Genomic DNA, 22367 nt, shown 5'->3' on the forward strand with positions numbered 1-22367 from the left:
AGGGCAATGACCTTTCTTGTGCCACACCACTTCCTGCGATGTCACGCAAGGGAGCATCGCTCACACTCCTGCCACACGTCGCCGTCGGGCATCACACGGAGCAAGCCAACCTTACCAGAAACACGAGCCCGTCAGGAATGAATTCGGAAGAGACAACAGCCCCTATCAGGCAGTGGCAGACGATAGACAGAGACGAGGTGATAGGGACGTAGGCAACCTTCCAACCTGTTCGAGATAGCCTATCTGTGCCGCAAAGGTGCAGTATTGGCATTGGGGAATCATACGAGAGATAAGCCACACCAGAAAGGACAATGGCTGCTGGAGCTCAAGCTCCTGTTGCTGTACACAATGTGGAAGGAAGTTTCATTTGCTGCGTTCACTTTCTTCCATGTGGCAGGAGTGAACTCAAAGCAAATGCATTGGATCAGAAGGTCAGCTCGAGTGCAAGTGCAACGTCATACTTTAATGCAAAATACCGCATTCGCCTCACTATAGTTCGCAGAGGGAAACTTGAGCTGAAATGAAGTTTTTTAATCGATTACCTGTGTCAGCTCTATAGCATGCAGAGACAAATACTGCCTAAAAACGTCCTTTTTTAAAGGCCCTCTTTACAACTATTATGTTGTTAGAAAAAAAATTGTTGTAGGGGTTAACAATCATCAGTTTCACAGACCAAACAAAATATGAATCTAAGCTGCCAAAAGCAAATCGGATGGAATGAATGGCAAAGATTTTTTTCAAAACTCTTTTCAAACCCCACACAGTTACAACTAGTTACAATACAAAACTAGCTAGTTTTACACCTTACAAAGGATGATTAACTAAAACTTCTAACTGAGCATCATAAGCAAATAAGCAGGGAATCTTGTATAGCATAGGTGGATACAGGTCATCTCAATAAAGTCTCACCTTCTTTTCTAACCATGCACAGTTGGCAAAGTGGGTTATTTCAATACAGTTTTATGAATATAGCACTTGAAATTTATAATTATCAGATTAGATGACTAAATAAAAAATATTACATTTGAATTCAGAAGTCTGAAATACTTGCACAAGCCTAATTTATTGCGAGGCAATAAAACCCTGTATCTTTTATCAGACTACATCAGATAGTATTAACCTGTTATGACATATATTAAGGGCTCTGTATGCAGTTTGGGTCTTTTTTGTTCAAGAACAAGTGCGAATTCTCTTGGTAAATGGGATGCACCCTTATTCAAAACATTGCTGCAAGCAGAGAATGTTTTTAAAATGCAAACTAGTGTAAACAGAGCAACAGTAAGACGTATAAGAAGTAGATTGTGTGTAACAGGTTCTTTTAACCATTCCTTTGACTTGCTGAAACTGCAGGAACTATTGGTGCTCAGTATGAGGGCATATGCAGGTAAGAAAGCAACAGAATACCAATCAAGAAGGGTGTAAGGCAGGGGGACACAATCTCCCCAATGCTATTTACCGCATGCTTACAGGAGGTTTTCAGAAGCCTAGAACGGGAACAGTTAAGGATAAGAGTTAATGGAGAGTACCTTAGTAACCTGCGTTTCGCCGATGACATTGCATTGCTGAGTACCTCAGGGGACGAATTGCAACTCATGATTACGGAGTTAGACAAGGAGAGCAGAAAGGTGGGTCTAAAAATTAATCTCCAGAAAATGAAAGTAATGTACAACAACCTCGGAAGAGAGCAGCACTCTATGATAGGTAATAGTGCACTTCAAGTTGTAAAAGACAATGTTTACTTATGGCAGGTAATAACCGCAGAGCAGAGCCGAACCACGAGATTGAAGTATCTATATAAATAAGAATGGGGTGGAGCACATTTGGCAAGCACTCTCAAATTATGGCAGGTAATTGATTTGTGGGGTTTAACGTCCCAAAACCACCATATGATTATGAGAGACGCCGTAGTGGAGGGCTCCGGAAATTTCGATCACCTGGGATTCTTTAACGAGCACCCAAAGCTGAGTACACGGGGCTACAACATTTCCGCCTCCGTCGGAAATGCAGCCACCACAGCCGGGATTTGATCCCACGACCTGCGGGTGAGCAGCCGAGTACCTTAGCCACTAGGCCACTGTGGCAGGGCGAAATTATGACAGGTAGATTGCCACTATCCCTCAAGAGGGAGATATATAACAGCTGTATCTTACCGGTACTTAGCTACGGGGCAGAAACCTGGAGGCTTACAAAGAGGGTTCAGCTTAAATTGAGGACGATGCAGGGAGCAATGGAAAGAAAAATGGTAGGTGTAACCTTAAGAGACAAGAGAGCAGAGGGGATTAGGGAACAAACGGGGGTTAAGAATATCATAGTTGAAATCAAGAAGAGGAAATGGACATGGGCCGGTCATGCAGCACGTAGACAGGATAACCGCTGGTCATTAAGGGTAACTGACTGGATTCCCAGAGAAGGCAAGCGGGTTAGGTTAGCAGATGAGATTAAAAAGTTTGCGGGTATAAATTGGCGGCAGCAAGCACAGGAATGGTTTAACTGGCAGAACATGAGAGAGGCCTTTGTCCTGCAGTGGAGGTAGTCAGGCTGAAGATGATGATGATGATGGTGGTGACCAAGTCCACTTGGACAAGTTCTTAGATAAGCGAATTGGACTTGTCTTGGACTAGTTCTTGGACAAGTCACTTGGACTTGTCCTCTTTAAGGCTAGCCTTGAAGAAGACGTCAAAACGTCAGCTCAAGCAGACAACCCCTGTTTACGAACTTTTACCTTGCAAGCTTGCATTTTCCCCTTCCTGTCGCTTTACTACTAGAATTTTTATTTATTAGTAGAGAGTTGATGATAGTGGTTTGAATACCGACCCTTAGTATTCTATACTATGAACTTTACAGAAAACATTCGCTAAAATATTCAAATTTTAGCAAACAACTGTTAGGTTTTGCCATCACTCATAAGCCACCTGTAAGGGTAAAGTAGAAATTTATACTAAACCATGTACGATCAGACAACTTTCCAAAGTTATTTCACTATTTCCACTAGCTCCAAGTATTTTCTGAGCCCTGAGATAAGTTGCAAGCAACGTGCTTCAGTTTGCCAAAACAGAGAAGACAGGAGCCTTTAAAAATGAATTGTGATGCAGTAGCTGTTTGCCAAGTACCACAGATTGAAGGAAATTCTGAGGCATTAGGTCCTACGAAAAACTAATATTTCAAAGTAAGCTGACCACATGAAAGACTAACAAAGATTTGGAGTTTAAAGGGATGAGACTTCCTTTCAGTAACACCATCCTTAGTTTGAGCCCATTTTCATGCTTGTACATGACGCTCATTTCTAAAAACAAGCTAGAACAGAGCATAGACAGCATACCTTGGCTTAGATTATAAATTTTAAGTCAGTGAGTACAACAGAAACTCCGAACCAAGAAATGTACATTCGATGTATGAAAACTTGGCACCACAATTACGATGATCCACTTATGAAACTATGATCAGTAACGATCAAGAAGTAGATGTTATTAATAAAGGCCAGGATATTTAAAAATGAGTTTAGTCAAGAATCCAAGTACTATAATTATGATAATTTTGGAAATAGTATATGAGGTGAGGAATTCTTGCATTGTAGAGGTGAAGTAGAATGTCGATAGACTAACAGCCTTCTTAAAAATGGGAAAGACTTCCTAGATGGACAGTGATCCCACTACACTTCACTGTCATGAAAACATGAAGACACTTGAAAGAGGAATCAAAAATGGCATATGCAGTGCATGGAAATTCTGAAGGTCAGGGCAGGCATTCCAACAGAAACAAGAGATGGAATGCACATGATATGTGCCGTATTCGTGGTGGCTCCTTGAGATACCAGCATATATAGATTGCTTGATTGATTGATTGATATGTGAGGTTTAACGTCCCAAAACCACCTTATGATTATGAGAGACGCCGTAGTGGAGGGCTGCGGAAACTTCGACCACCTGGGGTTCTTTAACATGCACCCAAATCTGAGCACACGGGCCTACAACATTTCGGCCTCCATCGGAAATGCAGCCGCCGCAGCCTATATAGATTGCGACTAGCTACCATGAATAATAGAGTGATGAAAGTGGAACGTGTAACTTTACATTGGGCAATTCAGTGACAGCACTCTGTCCAGCAGAGGGCTTAATTTATCACAACACCAGTCAGGTTCTGTCAAGTTATCAGCCACATTGTACACAGCGCCCACACTTATCTCTATTCTTAGCAAGATAACATATGGTCACAGCGTAAATGCCACTATAAGTAGCCAGGAGCACATGAAACAGGAACAAGAGGAAGAGAGGATGTGTTCGTACCTGGTACTTTCTCGGTCGAACTAACCCTGACATACTGACCGTTGAGCATTTTTCACCGTCACATCAAGCGTTCCCACCTCCCCTGCCTGCTGCAACTTGGGAGTGATGAGCAGGAAGGCCTGTGTGAGCTAGCAGACGCTTTATCAGCTACCTTATCCACTTGCGTCACTATCAGTTGGTCGTGAAGCTACAGCTACAGACGTCAGGACAGTGGCTTCGCAATAGCCATCACAAAAAGAGAAAATGCTCAGGCCATAGATTTCAACACAAAAGTGCAACAAAGCTTCTTTTATGCACTGAATGCCAAGATAATGCCCATGCCCAAGAGAATTACAGTTTCAACAGGTGAATACAGGGTAGGGAACAGTACTCGTGCCATCCACGAACCATCATCCCATTAAGGATAACAAGAGTTCTTGCCTAACATAAAAAAAGGACATGTTGAAAGATGACATTTACAAAGTAATGAGAACTAACAGACAATGGTGGCAAGGAAAGCATAGTAGGTGTGATTAGTAGTAAGTGGAATGTAAATGTGAAGAAAGAAAAATGAAAGAAAAGATAACTTGACCCTGGTAGGCACTCAACCTGCGACTTCTGAATAACGCATCTGATGCTCAAATTTGTTCTGTTTTACCAAGGTCTGAGTAGGCACATAGGGTAGAAGCACTGAATTAATGTTGTATGCATTAAGAAAGCAGTGTGTGCAATTGACAGCAAACTCTTGACATTGATAGCCAATAGCTTGCATTCTTTGAGAATTTAAAGTAATGAGAGAAATGCATAGCCAAGTGACGCCTTGAAATATTTGCTCATTTGACGTTAGCAACAGTATTCTCAATGGTTATGAATACAAGCTAGCATTACTTATCAGACATCATTCTGCACATGCACAGTGTACCACAACTACTGCACCCAGAAAAAAGGAGGTTCAATGGTAATTGTCGAGTTTTAACGACCCAAAACAACGATATTATTATGAGAGACGCCGTAGCAGACGACTCCGGAAATATCGACCCCCTGGATCTTTAAGGTGCCCTTAAATCTAAGCACACGGGCATCAAGCGAGGCCGCCGCGGCCGGGATTCGATCCCGCGACCTTCGGGTGGCCAGTAGCAGCACCATAACTGCCTTGGTTTCCGAAAACGCGTTACCATTTTTGAAATCATCGAACACAAAAAAGCTGAACTGAGAAACCTTGTAACAGGGGTCATATCAAATAGAAACTCCACTCGCGATTTTTCGTAACATCGGTGGGGGGGAAAATTGCAAGATTCAGGAGGCATCACGGCAAACATGCGCTTGTTTAGGGGGCGTGATGCTTATGTTCACTGGGTTATTGGCTTACGAAAACAACCTATAACGATACTTTTTCACAAACCACTTTGCTAATGTCGTACCAGCCACGCCTCACTTGCATTCTTAAGTCGCTTCTTTATCTTTCGTGTCTTTAATGACAGAAACCGTCAGTATTGTTAAGCGTCGACCTTTGTGCACGCACATACACTGTTCCCGTCGATTTGCAAGCGAAGCGAAGGGCATCATCTGAATAAGGACAGGTCACTGAAAAGAAAGACCCATGGTGTAAGTTCACACAGTACGTACTCTCAAGCAAAAGCGAGGAACTCGGACCGTCGCCGCATCTCGACGGCACAATGATCATGGCAGTCTTTCGTGCGTGCAGTGAAGCTCATGGGTTTCGGTAGCGAAAACGTTCGGAGGCGAACAACTGCGGCACCATCGCGAGGTCGTCGGGAACTGCGGTGAACGTCATGGGTTTGCTGGGCACAAAAATGCTAGAAGGAACAAATTAAGCGCTTCCCCTGCTTCAGAAAAAACATGTTTTTACAGCCGCGATTTGCTACTATTTTCATGCCAATTTTGAAACAGCTGTTTTGAAACGTTGCCAGCCGGTGCCGTGTTCGCCGCCAAATTTCGCATGAGGTTATCTTAAGTTTCGTAACGTGCCGTGGTTTTCAAGGCGTTGCTGATACCGCGTATCATGAGTGATGTGGGCAGTATCGAGCGATGAAAAAAAAAACTTTCACATGTGAGAGATAGTGTCAAAGGTGCTGGCCAAGATTGCGAAAGAGCAATGAAAAAACATTGCGAGGTAGTCGGTTTATCTCTTGATTTAACCTGATTGAGGCCCGAATGAAAGTTCTGGCTTAGTTCCAGAAGCGTACTTTGCTCATTTGTGTCGAATGCAGTCTACCACGCGTGGTTGCCATTCGCTATATATTTTGGCCTCCCAAAGCCCTTGCACTTATTTTTGGATACCATATTTTGGCCCGTGAGGCTCCGATTTCGGAGGCGGACATTTCCGTCCTCAATCACGTAATTGTAACTGTTTCTTCTTTGTGATCATCACCCCCTTCTGTTACCAATAGCGTGATGTGCTGCGTCCAGCGTAGGCATGCAACCACCTTGCCCCCCCCCCCCCCTCCTCTCTGTGCCCCTCCCCGTGCCTATGGGTTTTAGCGAACAATGAAGAGCACGCATCAAGAACAGTGAACCACAATGAACAGCGGCGTGCAGAAGGCCCGGGGTAGCACACCAGGCGCGTGCGTGTCCTCTACCCCATTTTTTTTTTTTTTTCACAAAATGACACGACCACATCTGCCTACCCGGCCCCCGATTCCGATCAAGGGGGTGCCCCCCTCCCACTTAAAAAAATGTGCCTACGCTGGACATAAAGGAAGCCAATTTATTTCGTCTCGTGCAGGCTTTAGTTGTTTGCAGTCATAGCATACGTTCCTTCGAAATGCAGAAAAAGCCAAAATTGACGCTATCACTGGGATATCCATAGAGTTTCATACCACTGCATGAAACTCTATGAAGATATCATATAGGCGTGACCTAGTGCCGTAGTCCACGAGGTTGAAGCCATACTGCCCTCCTTCTGAAGACAACGTATAAAGTGCACCGATGATGAAAACATGATGAAAACATTTTATTATGAAAATTCAAGGAAAACGCGGAGGGTCCCTATTCCAGGACACCTATGGTAACCTCTGCGACAGCCCAGGCCCTGAGAATGAGGGCCCGGCAGACCTCGGGGGCGCCTACGCGACGGGTGCCACTGCTCTGGGGTACGGGTGGACCGAATGATTGGTGGAAGGGGAGGGAAGTAAGCGGTTGAGCATTCTACGGTAACGCGAAAAGTTGAGATGACGCTTTGACAGCCGGGGCTAATGCTACCTGACTAGCACATCAAGGGTGAGACATTCTGCGTACAGAAGGCAACAAGAAGGACTGGTTCGCCCGCTGTGCGTGCTGTGATCCATCTTGATCAGTGTAAATACACTCGGGAATAGTGACGGCTCAGTTTCATTTTACGTAACAGTATAGATAAACCTCTTATTTAAGAGAGTCAAAAAGCTTGAATCATCATCCCGAAGGGAATCCCGATGGGATGCGAAGCAACAGCGGTGCGCACGGCGTTGACTCGGTTGAAACGGGCGTTGACGCGGGTGCTGGAAGAACGGTTTGAAGCGAGACTCTATGTAGCGTTTACTTGAGTCACGGCCGCTGGATGAAAAAGTGCACACCCTTGCACGTTTTAAGTGTGAATACACTTTATAAGCGACCCCAAACCATCCACCGCCGTCGGCGGCGTCCGCAGTTTTCTCTCTATCTTTAAAAGAAAGAGGACTTGGCAGGCCGCAGCGCGACGCTCTACCGAATAAGCCACGGACGCGACGCTGATATCGGTGTCAGTAACGCGCCTTATACCCCCTCCCCCTTCGCTCGCTTTTCCGCTCTCCTCGCTCGCTGCAGCTGCGCGCGCACCCCTCTCTCTCGCGCACCGCCTTCTCTCTCAGTCTCCCGTCGAGAGCGGGTCGTGAGGGGGAGTAAAGTTAAAATCCGTTGGCATTCGCCAGTGAGTTAACGTAAACTCCCCCGTGTGATCAAATGGCGATTCCCAGGAACCATTACACTATAAAGGCACCATAGTGTGATTAATAAATATAATAGTGCGAATTAATAAATACCCCTCATAGCATCACCCCGTGTATTCACACTTAACCATGTTCACCCTCGGGGAAATGCTTGGGAGTTTTTTTCATCTAGCGGCCGTGACTCGAGTAAACGACGTTATTCGGCTTTGCTAACCATCGGATGTGCAGCGCGAGCAGTCGGCTTTTTACTTGCAGACGCTGCTTGCGTCAGCCTTGCGTGGCGAAAGAGGGGGAGGGCAGCGACAGTTCTGCGGGTGTCTTCCTGGGCCGGCACGAGACGCGAACATGTGGTGCTAGACGCGGGCATGCGCAGTGGTAGTGTACGGAGGGACAGCGTTACACAGGCTAGCTACAGGACAGCTACACAGGCGTCACACAGTGTTACACAGGCTTGGCATCTAATAATAGCGCGTTATGAAAGACTACCCGTTAGAACCCTACAGGAATTTAAATACTCAGTAACCACGGCATCGACCACGCGAAACAAAGCAACATACCGACCACCACTACCAAAGAACATTCACCCCGTGTATAGAACGCTCAGAAGCAATTAAGTACTTACTTTTTTTTTTTTGCACTCAACAGAAGCTGTCTACGTAGAGTCGTAGACGTAATGGAGTATGCGCACTCATGTGGTACGCCCATGGCTGTCGTAGGCAGCGATGGTAACACCACTGGTACAGTGCCAGTGATTTAGCCAAAAAGTAGTACAACAGGCCCGTGTCCCCTCCCGCTCTTTCTTCTTTTCTTTTTTTTTTGGTTTTGTCATATAGAGCACAAGATAACACTCGACCGCATCTGCTGGCCCGGCCTCCACTTTAGATCAAGGTGGTGCCTGCCCCCCCTCCCTCCCCCGAAAAAAAATTCGTGACTACGCCACTGTACAGTACTGAATATGCCTTATTATACCTTACTGACCCTGACAATTCATTGGACGAACATAATCAAAACAAAACATCGCAAACAACTTGGCAGGACAGAAACGGAATAAGCGTGGTGCCATCTCTGCGCTTAGTCCACGGAGTCCTCAGTCCGCCTATGTCCAAGGGTTCGCGCTGTTTGTTGGTTGCGATGGACATGCACAAACCGGAGCAATTAAGTAGAGGAATACAAAATGAATCAGTCCGTGCAGGAATGAAAATTTTGTTTGTGCATAAAAGCTCATGAATTCAAAGTTTAATAGTACTATTAAACTGTTTAAATTAAGCGGAGTTCGAATTAATGCGCAGACGCGGGAACTAATGGACATTGCGCCACACTGTGGGGACAAAGACCAAAGGGGCCTGTCCACGCAGAGTGGTCGTTATTATTCTTGTTTTTATTGAAATTAAACGTTTTGTTTTTGTTGGAAAAAGTGTTTCTAAGGGGGAAAGGAAGACTTTTGCACTATGCCAAGCAAAGACACGCCAGGTGGAATGTGGCGAAGGGTCCCCCCCTCACTCACAGAACGCATCGTTGTGGTAAAGCACCCGACACTGTGACGACGGAATCGCGGATGCAGTCCAGCTCTGCCTATCCAAGTCACTTTCTCTCAAGGTAGGTGGCGCACATCTATTTTTCTCGGGCGGCAAGTCATTTTGCTAGTCTTGTGTTGAGACCGAACAAGCGTTGTATAAATGACAGCCTATCTGAAAAGCTGCTATTGCTTAAGCAACTTTGACTTCACAACCATCTCATCCTTATAAGCGGGCGCAAATACATAGGGCAAACTGCCCCCCCCCCCCTCCCTTCCACCTATGTAACGGCCGCTGGGGTTAGTTTCTGATCCAAGCGATACGCTTGATTTGCAAGTTTCAATGTGGTGAAACGACATTTTATCCTGCCTCTATGTATGCGAAGAACCAGTATTCCTGAAATCAAACGACTTCTAGTATTTGCATTCTTGTATTTGTATTCCTAGATTCTTTTTCGTCGTTTTTGCAAAAAGTATTTCGGAAATGTCGCGTTACGTCAAAGACAAGTGTTTCTCAGTACCTGTGTTTCAGGCATCATGTATTTCGATATCTGTACTCCAGAATACTATAGCTCTGTCCAGCCCTGGCACTGCCGTCAGATGCACCAGCGAACTTTAAGTAAAAACAAATTCCCAAACAAAGCTGGAGAAAAAATTGAGGTATTTAATTTAGAAAATGCTGTTCGGCATTTTCCCCCCTGTTTCTTAATTTTAAAGACGATAGTCTTTCTTGGGGACATTCGACGAAAAATATTTTGTACATTTGCCTGTTTGTCCACCCTTAACGGTACCCTAAACGGCATCAAAGTGACCAAACGATAGCCCAAACGGCCGACCCCATCCGCAGCTCCCACCAATATTGCTCAAGGTTCAGCGTTCACACTTGCGCGATTGTCAATTAAAAAGCAATTATTGCGCATATCTGAGGCACCATAACAACACGTCAATATTATGCACGTATATTTTTACTAGAAAAGGCATACATAAGTAATTTTAAGGATCGTAGCCTTTATAACGCTGCGCTGGCCGTGCAACGCATGCACGAAACGGCAAGTGTTTCCAATGCTTTGCTAAGACGACACGGTGGTGACACCTACCCGCCGTCTTGCGTTCTACACCTTATCACCTCAGAGACGGGCGTGCACTGCGCGCGCCCCGTTTTTTAGGATAATTGCCAGATAGCGCTCATGTCTCACGTGTGACGTGACTTGATGCGCTGGTTCGACTCCGCTGCACGCTCGAGGCACTATAACGCAGCGCCTCCAGAATACCATTCACTGATTTTCTTGCGCAGAACATCAAATAAACGTTTTGCTCACTCTCTCCAGACGCAAGACTATCGTCTTTCGACGACATTTGCGGTGTAACATGCAGATACGGGGCCAATTTTCCTTTCATGTTAACTGCTCAGTGGTAACCAACGACGCAATGTTTTCTTGTCACCCCGCCGCGGTGCTCTTGTGGCTAGGGAATTCGACTGCTAACCCACATGTCGCGGGATCTAATCCTGGCTGCGGCGGCTGTATTTTCGATGGAGGCGAAAATGCTGCAGGCCCGTGTGCTCAGATTTGGGTGCGCGTTAAAGGACCCCCAGGTGGCCGAAATTTCCGGAGCCCTCCACTATGGCGTCTTTCATAATCATATGGTGGTTTTGGGACGTTAAACCCTACATATCAAATGTTTTCTTGTCGAAGTAATTTGAAATAGCCTACGTAATTAATTAATATATTCCGACCTCGTTCTTTATTCAAACTCGAAAATGCATTAATATGAAACGTTAAAGAAAAAAGTGGCAACATACATAGAAAGCCTCTTCCTACTTCCCGAATAATTCTTGTGCGCTAAAGCCCCCTGAAATAATTTACAGATATCAAACAACGTTATTGCGGGAGGCAAGCTCATCAGTACGAACAAAAGGTGACATTGACATGAGTGCGTATACGATTAATACTGCACAAATAAAATAATAACAGAGGCAAGAAGGCAATAGATAAGTAAACTTTTAACAGCCTACAAGAAGTAAACGTGCAAATCATTACGAATACAAGCCGTTGTAACGGGCCGTGTATTCATTCCTGTATACCGGTACAGAACTGTACAGTCATTAGATTTCAGCGTATACTCACACTTTCGACAATGTAAAAAAATATTAGAAGGTGAGCCTCCAGCGACCGAATATCTTGTGTTTCGATAATCTATATTAATACAACGGACTGTCTGTCCGTAGGAGTGGCTGCAACTGAAGGAAATATCGTACACCACACCTGTATACGGTGGGTAAAATACAAAAATGGGACATATATTGGTTGCGTAAAACACACATAACAAGTTGACCGATTGCCGTATACAGCTGCGGAAAATGAAACACCATTCAGCTGCGGCCGCTTCTGCGTATATACGACACAGAGGCCGCTGCAGTCACCAGAGATTATTGTTAGAGATCGCTAACCGGACGCACAGCTTCCAACCTTTCGTTACATTGTCGAAGTGTGTCTTTCGTCAAAGTCTCCCGTGCGTAGGTACCTCAGATTATGGGCTCCAAAAGGAAGCCCATCGACATGTTCGAGCTGAGTTATGCAAGGAACGTCTCCAGCTAAGCGGGAAACGAATTCAACACGCGCCCATGGAGACACTGTCTTCATCAAATTACGCGTCAAAAAGTCACGAACAAAGGGTGAACATAGAGGAGTCGCAAAACGTACCACATTTTTTTCGCCTTATCCGTTTACAGTCCATGCCCGCGGTCACCGCAGGCACGCTTCGTCCTGAGTCACCGACGGCGAAATCCGATTGTTTCCCCCGCGATTCTCGTCAACACGTGCGCATTATTCTTTGCAGCACACCGAACTGCTTCGGGACCGCCGCAACAACGAAGGAATCACCGGATCGCATTTACGTGTTAGGAATGTGCTCTATACGTGCGACTTGCTCGGCGACAGGTGCTGCGGTGCGCAAATATCTTCCTCTCGAACAGATGTTTTGATCGACGACAACGTCACAGCCTTGTTTGTCAGCTCGGCAACGGAACAATGTCATTCTGCGCTTTGCGTGCAAGCTGGATTTCGCGGCGCGTTTCAAACGCTTTGCGAGCAGTTAGTGACCTCACCGCCAATTTCAAAAAAAAAAAAAAACTGTACTGGCCTATTAATCTTCTATGTAGCCTTCTTAGTGCTAAACGATAAGCGACATTTTATAATGACTGCATTTTTAACATTCCAAAACCAAGATATGATTATGAAGGGCGCCGTAGTGGAGGGATCCGGAAATTCCGACCAACTGGGGGTTCTTTGGCTGTATATATTGTACTTAAAATCTGTCATAATTAAAATGCGCATCATTGGTCGCTCTGTGTGAAACCTATATTAATTTAAACACAACTGTTACGCTTTGTAGTTTCTAGTTTGATTTCTGTCGAGGTTTGAATTGTGACTTGTTTTGTGTCGTATATTTTTGCTCGTATATTTGTGTAAAACTGGCAGACGTGTTCTATTAGCTGATTTCATTGTATAGCGATCTTTGAAGCTTATTTTATTATGCTCGATTATGCGTCGGCCATTCGGCAACAAGAAACACACACACACACACACACACACACACACACACACACATATATATATATATATATATATATATATATATATATATATATATATATATATATATATATATATATATATATATATATATATATATTGTCCTTATGAGCTCATTGATGATAATGATGAGATCGGAGGAGCACTTTAGGGGCTCCGGGTAGACGTCCTATACGTCGCTGGGCGTAACGTATAGACGTATAGGTTGCTTGGCGTAATGTAGGTCGTAGGTTATATAGTCGCTTGGCACATCGCAGGTTGTATAAAAATTGAAGAAGAGGCAGGAAGCGAAAAACAGAAAGCTAGGAAAAGAAAAGAAAGGAGAAACACATAAATAAATAGAAGTAAAGAGAAAAGCACAGAGAAAAATGAAAAAAGACAACGAGAAAGAAAGAGAGAAGGAAAGAAAGATAAAGCCGATGAGAAACAAAGGTTTCCCCACTCCGCATTTCCTTCAGTCTTGGGGCCACTAGTGCGAAGCTGCCTTAATTTTTTGAACCTTGACGCATCGTCGTGCAGCGAGACACGGGACACGAGAAGGCCACAGAGCATTCAATAAAATGTTTATTTTCGAAACCAAATGGCTGATGTACCACATTAGACACGAGTGGAAGCTCTGAGACAAAATCATCCGCCCGAGCAAATTCGCGACCGATAGACAACCACTCCGAAACCAACGTCACCGCCCTTATGCAGGAAATCCTCAAGTGACAATGCTATCGAAGTCTTGCTAACGCACATACACAGTCCATTATTAACAATCAAACGGGCCTCACACCGATCAACAGCGTTAAACAAATGTCGGCAACCGTAATGTATGCATGAATGCCGAGGAACCCATTAGGCGGCGTTTGATAATTGTAAATTCTGTTCTCTCGCCAGCTCTTTTGCGCATCAGCCGGTTTGACAGGCACACATCGTTTCCCATATGACTGCCGCCACGAAACATGTTAAGTGCACTGAACTTCTTCATAGCCAAAGTTGTTCCAATGAACGAGCCCACATTGCAACAACCCTTATAAGCGTGCACGCACACACACATATATATATGTATAGAAATCGACAGAACCACCTGATGCAATATGCAGTTTCTCTCCCTCCCAGAATATGAACGCGCGTCTGCCGTCACGCAAGGCCTCTCACGTATTTGCATTTTATAAGATATCACCAGATGGTGATTGGGAGCAAGGATTGCTTCCTGGAAGCTTCCGGTCCGTAAAAGAAAGGTTGCGTCGGAGATTGCTGATGCATGGCCGTTGCGGTCTTGCGGCACAGTGTGCACAGCTGTTAACTTTATTTCATTGGACGTATGAATATTGGGAAACTCTCGGACGCGGTGTTAATTTCCGTACTGCTATATAGGGGGCAATCAAGAAGAAATGGACATGGGCAGGGCATGTAGCGCGTAGACAGGATAACCGCTGGTCATTAAGGGTAACTAACTGGATTCCCAGAGAAGGGAAGCGGATTAGGGGGAGACAGAAGGTTAGGTGGGGCAGATGAGATTAAGAAGTTTGCGGGTATAAATTGGCAGCAGCAAGCACAGGACCGGGTTAACTGGTGGAACATGGGAGAGGCCTTTGTCCTGCAGTGGACGTAGTCAGGCTGATGATGATGGTGATGATGATATAGGGGCGCGTAATTTGGAACGAGATCGTTGTCTCTAGCTTATCGTTCAGCCTTGTTTACAGCTGCTTTTAAGTCACGTGTTTGTACTGCGGCGTATATAGCAGCACTTCGAGATAGGTAATAATGCACTTCAAGTTGTAAAAGAGTATGTCTACTTAGGGCAGGTAATAACCACGGAGCCGAACCACGAGATTGAAGAAACTAGAAGAATAAGAATGGGGTGGAGCACATTTGGCAAGCACTCTCAAATTATGACAGGTAGATTGCCGCTATCCCTCAAGAGGAAGGTATATAACAGTTGTATCTTTCCAGTACTTAGCTACGGAGCAGAAACCTGGAGCGGGTTCAGCTTAAATTCAGGACGACGCAGCGAGCAATGGAAAGAAAAATGGTAGGTGTAACCTTAAGAGACAAGAAGAGAGCAGAGTGGATTAGGGAACAAACGGGGGTTACGGATAACATAGTTGAAATCAAGAAGAGGAAATGGACATGGGCCGGGCATGTAGCGCGTATACACGCAGGATAACCGCTGGTCATTAAGGGTAACTGACGGGATTCCCAGAGAAGGCAAGCGGGATAGGGGTAGACAGAAGGTTAGGTGGGCAGATGAGATTAAGGAGTTTGCGGGTATAAATTGGCAGCCGCAAGCACAGTACCGAGTTAACTGGCGGAACATGGGAGAGGCCTTTGTCCTGCAGTGGGCGTAGTCAGATGATGATGATGATGATGGTATAGCTAAAGACTTCAGCTGCGCTCTTGACTTATTTCGCTAGCACACGCATTCTAGTTCCCGTTGATGGATAACCGCAAGATAACCGAGTCTGAATAAATCATTCTTAAACGAAGTTTCACTTGCCAGAATCACGATGTGTAACGCCGTGTAGTGGGCAAATAGTTGAGTCTATTCGAACCGTCATCAATTCGAGGACACACGGGTGTTTTTGAATTTCTGCCACGTCGCGATTTAGAAACGTGTTTGGCATCTGGACACAGGAGACTGTAGTAAGACGGTAAGTTGGGCCAGTTGGTTAGGATCCATCGTGAACTTACTTACAGCGCAACAGCAGAAAAAAAAATACAAGACAGGGAAGGAGCAAAAGAGAAAGAAAAGACGGCGCAACAGGAGACTGTCGGTCTGGCATCGAAATCTAACAGCCATTGAGCCATTTCGGTGAGTAATTAGTGGGCACCATATGTTCTTAAATCCTCGAAAGGTGATGGCTTAGCCGAGAATAAACATACTATCACACTTGTCTAGAGCTCCCAGCTGGCCTCTTCAACTGCCGTTTTTTGCCCCGACGCGGTGGTCTGGTGGCTATAAGATACTCAAGCTACTCGGTTGCTGACCCGCAGGTTGCGGGATCGAATCCCGGCTGCGGCGGCTGTATTTTCGATGGAGGCGGAAACGCTTAAGTCCCGTGTGCTCAGATTCGGGTGCACGGTAAAGAACCCCAGGTGGCCGAAATTTCCTGAGACCTCCACTATACGACGTCTCTCATACGGTGGTTTTGGAACGTTACACCCCACTTATCAATCAATCAACAGTCGTTTTCTGTAGTAGAATGTCCAAAGGCTGCCCCTGTTACGATAGCATGACAAGTGTTATACTTCAAGTGTTAAATGAAGCTTTCAGCTGGCATGAGTTAGCAGCTATGGTCAACAGCAATGTCCACGGCCACACGCTCCGCAGAACTTGACAAGTGTGAATGCCGTCTATATCTGCGAGAAATCCCGACAAAACGAAAATATGACGACGAGGTTAGTGCCGCAATTTCCCATGGCAGGATTTCGCGGCAGTGCCAACGAGCACACTGCGAGCCGCTCCTATCAGTCGGCACGCTGTTGGACGCGATCCATCGCAATGAAAACTGTACGGTGCTTAATTCTCCGAGAAAGAAAAAAAGAAATTATTAAAAAAAATCTCGAATACATGTCCAGACGCGTAATGTTGGCACGAGCCTTTCCGGTATAAAAATAACGGCGAAAAAATAGTCGCGGAAACAGTAATCACGAAGAAAAAAAAAAGCTTTCGCTAATTGCGGATGGGCGTGAACGGCAAAGGCAAGGTCGACGTGTAAACAAGTGCGACCGACGACGGACTAGAAGTGTCCACGTGCGCTTGAGGCGATACGCGAGGCCAGATAGACATCGAGGACCACGCCTCTCTGGACGCAGTTATACACGCGTGCCTGCTGCGGTCTATAGACCTCAATTTGCGAACGTGGGGCTCGAGAAGACCGTCGAATTTCCGAAGGGGTGTAATTGGGAATACGTAATTGCTAACAACTGCCGGTGGCGAAACCCGTCTGTTCCATTATACTTAACCGTCTCTCTCACTCTTTTCTCTCTTCCCCAGTGCAGGGTAGTAGACTGCTTGTTTATTCTACGGTTAATCTTCCGGCTTATGAGAACTGACGGGCATTAATGCCAAGGAAAGTATGGACTACTTCACGGATGGGTTTGAGTGCCACCATATTTAAACATTTGTTAAACGTTAATGTTAAAGTTTGTGTTTCGCATTTTAAACTAAAATAACAGTGTTACGGTAGACGCAAAACTGTTTTGTTGGTGCATACGACATTTCGTGACGTTATTACCCGATTCACGTGACGGTATATACACAAACAAGCAAGCATCAGCTTAACAGCCCAAGATGGCAGTGTCCACATGTCTTAGGTAAAACTGAAACTGACACTGAATCTGAAAATAGACTATAATGTTGCTTGTAGTAGTTGTAATATATATGTCTACAAAGAAAAGTGCACAAAGAGATATCTTGCTGCTACCAACTGATCAACTGATCTACAACCACCGTGGCCTCCCCGTGTGTGCAATGTGGGGTATATATCTAAACGTGGGAGTATTAGTCAGTGCACTGATATCCACAACAGCGAGTGACAAAGCGAAACCCTTTTGCTGCCTGTTGGTGTCACGTAGCACATGGTCTTGTTACGACGTGGCCGCTGACCAATGATCTCTCGCATATGACCTTAAAGGGGTCGTGGTGGCGGTGGTGGTGGTAGCATCAGTATGCGTTATGTAAGTCACGTGACCACGCGGGTCAATGGAGGAATAAAAAGGTGATTAAGTTGATCTCTTCTGAAAATAAATAAAAACAAAATTATGATAATTATTACGATGAATGTGTGCGGAAATCCGTTATTTTTATCATCACTACAGCTTCGCTGTGCATGCGACTGCTCTCACTGCGTGGCACTGGCTGAATAATTTTATTGGCGCTTTCACTTGAGCAGACGAGCCGTTCGGATGAGTTTTTATCTTTACATCGCCGTTCAACACATGCGTCCACGAACTGCGACACCTTCTAGCGAACTCACACACAGCGTCACGCTTTTGGCAGTACCACTCGATACACCTCGCAGCAGAAAATACATTTCCGTTTGGAACCAGCGCGCCGGTGGCCTTATAGCAACAGCATGTCGCCAACAATTATCCGCGACGCTTCCTTGGCAGCCACATAGAGACGATCCATTGAAGAGAGTATACTCTCAATTTTTCAAGCACTGTGACGCAGAACAGACATTACTCGGAAGGTTGCCGAGTTGAGTGAAGACGACAAAAAAAAAAAAACGAATCATCGTTCGTATAGAAATAGCTGTCGCAGATGCTATAGAATTGGCACGGATCGAGGTTGTCGGTGCGCAGCTCCGACTGAGCAGCAATGGAGACGTTGTCCACGTGCCTTAGCACGACCAAGTTAAAAGATATTAAAGAGACGCAATTACGCTTGTCCCGGGAAGCGTATCGTTGCCAAGAAAGCGCGACGGCGGTGACATGCCTTCGAGTTGGTTGATTACGGCATGCCGCTCATTTTCAGGCCTAGATGTCCGTGCCAAAGAAAAAAAAATAACGTTTTGCATAATGCGTACCTACGGCCGACGATTTCCACGGTCGCACATAGCGCGACTCCGAAACGAAGAGCGAAGTATAGGAGCCTCGAAGTTCGTCAAGATCAGTCATACAAGAAGTGACGATTACGGTGTCAGATCTGACAAACGCTGTTGTCTTTGTTAAGCACCATTTCCAATAGACCCTTTCACTGTTTACAAACACAGACCCTTGATGACTTCCGGTTTCGTCCACCAAAGCGCCTGAATATCATAAGTGGCCAAGAAAAGCGTTAAAAAATAGCCCGCCGATTTTCAACACTTTCCTTGCATTATTTGTAAAAAAAAAATATATTCAAATAGTTGTTATTTTGAGCTACATAAAAACTACAAGAGACTGCCTTGAACATTATGCACGTTCTTTTTATCTGAAAATCTAATAGAAGACTTTCCCTATCTTTGAAAAAAAAAAAAACGTGAAAACGCCCTTTTAGTTTCGGCGTTACGAGCTGGTAAATGAGGCAACCGGAAGTTTTTTGGGGGCACAACGTTTGCAATCTTCAAACCATCTATAAAGGACGCGTCTGTTTTAATGGGCGCAATTTCCAGGAGCATTTTCTTGCAATTGTGCTTATTAGAACACATTATAACCGATTAACAAAAACACTCCACAAGGTATAGTGTTTTGGGACCGCAAGGTAGTGTGTGGTCCCAAAACACTCCACAAGGTAGTGTTTTGGGACCATTGCTTTTTTTGTTGTATATTGACGATTTAGTAACTGTTGTTGACCCTACTGTTCAAATTCGATTGTTCGCTGACGACTGTGTTTTGTTTCGGGAAGTCACATGTACTAATGATCAGAACGAACTCGAGAAAAACATTGAAAACGTGCGGGAGTGGTGTATAGAATGGGGAATGGAATTAAATTTGGAAAAAAGTGTATATCTCTGTGTAACGAGAAAGAAAAACCCCAGTGAACACGTGTATAAATTAGGATCGTCTTCTCTCACACAGGTTGACAGTTATAAGTACCTCGGCGTTACGTTAACAAACAACTTACCATGGAACATGCACATAGATAATATTTGCTCGTCTGCCTTTCAGAAATTATGCTTCCTAAGATATAAACTCAGAAATTCCCCTCCAAACGTAAAGCTTCTTAGTTATTTCACTTTCGTTAGGCCGAAGCTGGAGTATGCGAGTATCGTGTGGGACCCCCATACTAAACAAAACGTTAAAAAACTTGAAAGGATTCAGCGGAAGGCCATTCGGTTTGTTTATTCTAGGTTTTTGCGAACGGACTCCCCCACAGACCTAATGCTAGCTAATAATATTCCTTCCCTTCAGGATCGTAGAAAGAAGTCCCGCCTTGATTTTCTGTCTCTTTTATATAATCGCAAACTTTCCCTTGATCCAACCCCTTTTCTTTCTCCATTAAACACAAGACCAACAAGACATCGCCAACCAAATGCACTAACTCCGTACTTCGCGAGAACGGACACGTTCAAATTTTCATTTTTCCCACGCACCATTTCAGACTGGAACCAGACAATCGAATGTAGTACTTGCGATACTGAGTAACTGTGCACTGTTTTTTTTTTTTGCGTGTATTGTATTTCTCTTTGCATTACACCATGCCCTCCTGCTTGGACCGAAGTGTGGTCCGCAGTATGTATTAAATAAATAATTAATTAAACGAACGAGTTATTCTCCTGTGAGCATATATTAACAGTATTTAAGCTGTAATTGGTTTCTTGTGATAGCATTGAGCACTAAAGACATGAGTGTGGACGTCACCCTTTGCAGTTTCACTTCATGGCCCTTTCTTCTCCCCTATACGGAATTGAGCGACTAAATCCGCCCCTGGCCTTTACATTAAAGAATGTTCGAAGGCGTCATGGGTGTAGCCTCATCAATGTACCTTTCATAACTGTGTATACCCTCGCTGTGCCTTGGGGTGCATGTCGGAACAAGTATACGGTTGTATTGGCGGGAGCGAGGAACGTACACATGGACTCACATTTAAACGGGACTTTCGTATGCACCATGTCCGAATTTCACTCTTTGACAAAAGCATAGCGGCTTAGATTTGCGTAAGACTGCTTCTGCTGCTTGATTGTTCCGACTCCTTTTGATGGACTGGTGCCATGCGCGAACAATGTTTCTACGTCTACTTGCAGTTATGAGATCCTAAATATGACAGCGGCTATTCAGATTGTTTTTTTTAACGAGATTGATAAGAATGGAGTTACATTCTATACACCCTTTTCGGCGCGTCGTTTGAGGATTCCTCGGCGTTCGAAATGACGTCTCACGGGGTGGAACAAGACGCGCCACGGACGCAGGGCATCGGCCGCCGCCTTGTCTCCAGTCCGAAATTCGTCTCTTATCGCGCGCAGCTGTAAGACGTGACGTCGTCGAGTACGCGTCAAGGGCTTCTTATCTGCACGGCCACTCGACATTTACAGGGGGGCAATTAATCGACAAAGGGCTGCCGCCCGTAAAGAGAAAAACGCAATAATACCAATAATAATAATCATAAAAAGGAAGAAGGAAAGAAAGGAAGAAAGAAAGAAATAAAAAAGAAAGGAAGAAATAAAAAAGAAAGAAAGAAATAAAAAAGAAAGAAAGAAAGAAAGAAAGAAAGAAAGAAAGAAAGAAAGAAAGAAAGAAACGTTGGGCAAACGTCCCAAAACCACGATATGATTACGAGAGACGCCGCAGTGAAGAACTGCGCAAATTTCCACCATCTGGTGTTATTGAACGTGCACCGACAGCGCAGAGCACACGGGACTCTACCACTTCGCCCCCCCCCCTCCCCATCGAAATGCGACCGCCCCGGCCAACATCGAACCCGCGACCTTCGATTCAGCAGCCGAGCACCTTTACTGCTCTACCGCGGCAGACAAGTTAATACCATGACTTACTTTTTTTTTAAGGCGATAGTCTTTCTGGGGACCTTCGACGGAAAAGTTTGGTCTGTCTGTCTGTCTGTCTGTCTGTCTGTCTGTCTGTCTGTCTGTCTGTCTGTCTGTCTGTCTGTCTGTCTGTCTGTCTGTTTGTCTGTCTGTCTGTCTGTGTCTGTCTGTATGTGTCTGTCTGTCTGTACATTTGTCTGTTTGTCTGCTTTAACCATACCTCAAACGGCACCAAACGGCTAACCCCATTCGCAACGCCCACCAATATTGCTCAAGGTTTAGCGTTCATACTTGTGCGATTGTCAATTAAAAAGCAATTATTGCGCATATCTGAGGCGCCATAAGAACACTTCGAAGTTTTGTATGTCTGCCTTTATATTGGAAGAGGCACACACAAGTAACTCTAAGGAATGTAGCTTTTATCGCGCTGCGCTGAAAGTGCAGCGCGATGGTCAAAAAGGTGTTTCCAACGCTTTGCTATGACGTCACGGTGGCGGCACCTGCCCGTCGCCTTGCGTTCTACACCTTATCACCTCCGAGACCGGCGCGCATCTTTCTCCGCGGGACGCACGCATTCGTTTTCGAAGATAACTGCCAGATGGCGCTCGTGTCTACTGTGTCTCGATGCGCTCGTTCGCCTTCGCTACACGCTCGAGGCACTCTAACGCAGCGCCTCCGGA

At 45.1% G+C, this 22367-nt stretch overlaps 1 protein-coding gene across 10 annotated transcripts in view; it reads right to left on the reverse strand.

Annotated features, from left to right (window-relative positions):
* LOC119180072 (sodium-independent sulfate anion transporter) overlaps nt 1–22367 on the reverse strand; it is a 144969-nt gene that overhangs the window by 33987 nt on the left and 88615 nt on the right. The window contains exon 1 of one of the 10 annotated variants that reach the window (XR_012884799.1): nt 18811–18918. The exons of 5 other annotated variants lie outside the window; for them this stretch is intronic. The gene's annotated coding sequence lies outside the window, so the exon portion shown is untranslated. Of the gene's footprint in view, nt 1–11; nt 161–4283; nt 4420–5888; nt 6175–12400; nt 12589–18810; nt 18919–22367 lie in introns of those variants that run through there. 4 more of the 10 variants (XR_005110960.2, XR_005110958.2, XR_005110959.2 and 1 more) reach the window with 4 other exon arrangements.

The sequence above is a fragment of the Rhipicephalus microplus genome, chromosome 7, assembly GCF_043290135.1.
Source record: "Rhipicephalus microplus isolate Deutch F79 chromosome 7, USDA_Rmic, whole genome shotgun sequence".
In the NCBI taxonomy this organism is placed as follows: Eukaryota; Metazoa; Arthropoda; class Arachnida; order Ixodida; family Ixodidae; genus Rhipicephalus; species Rhipicephalus microplus.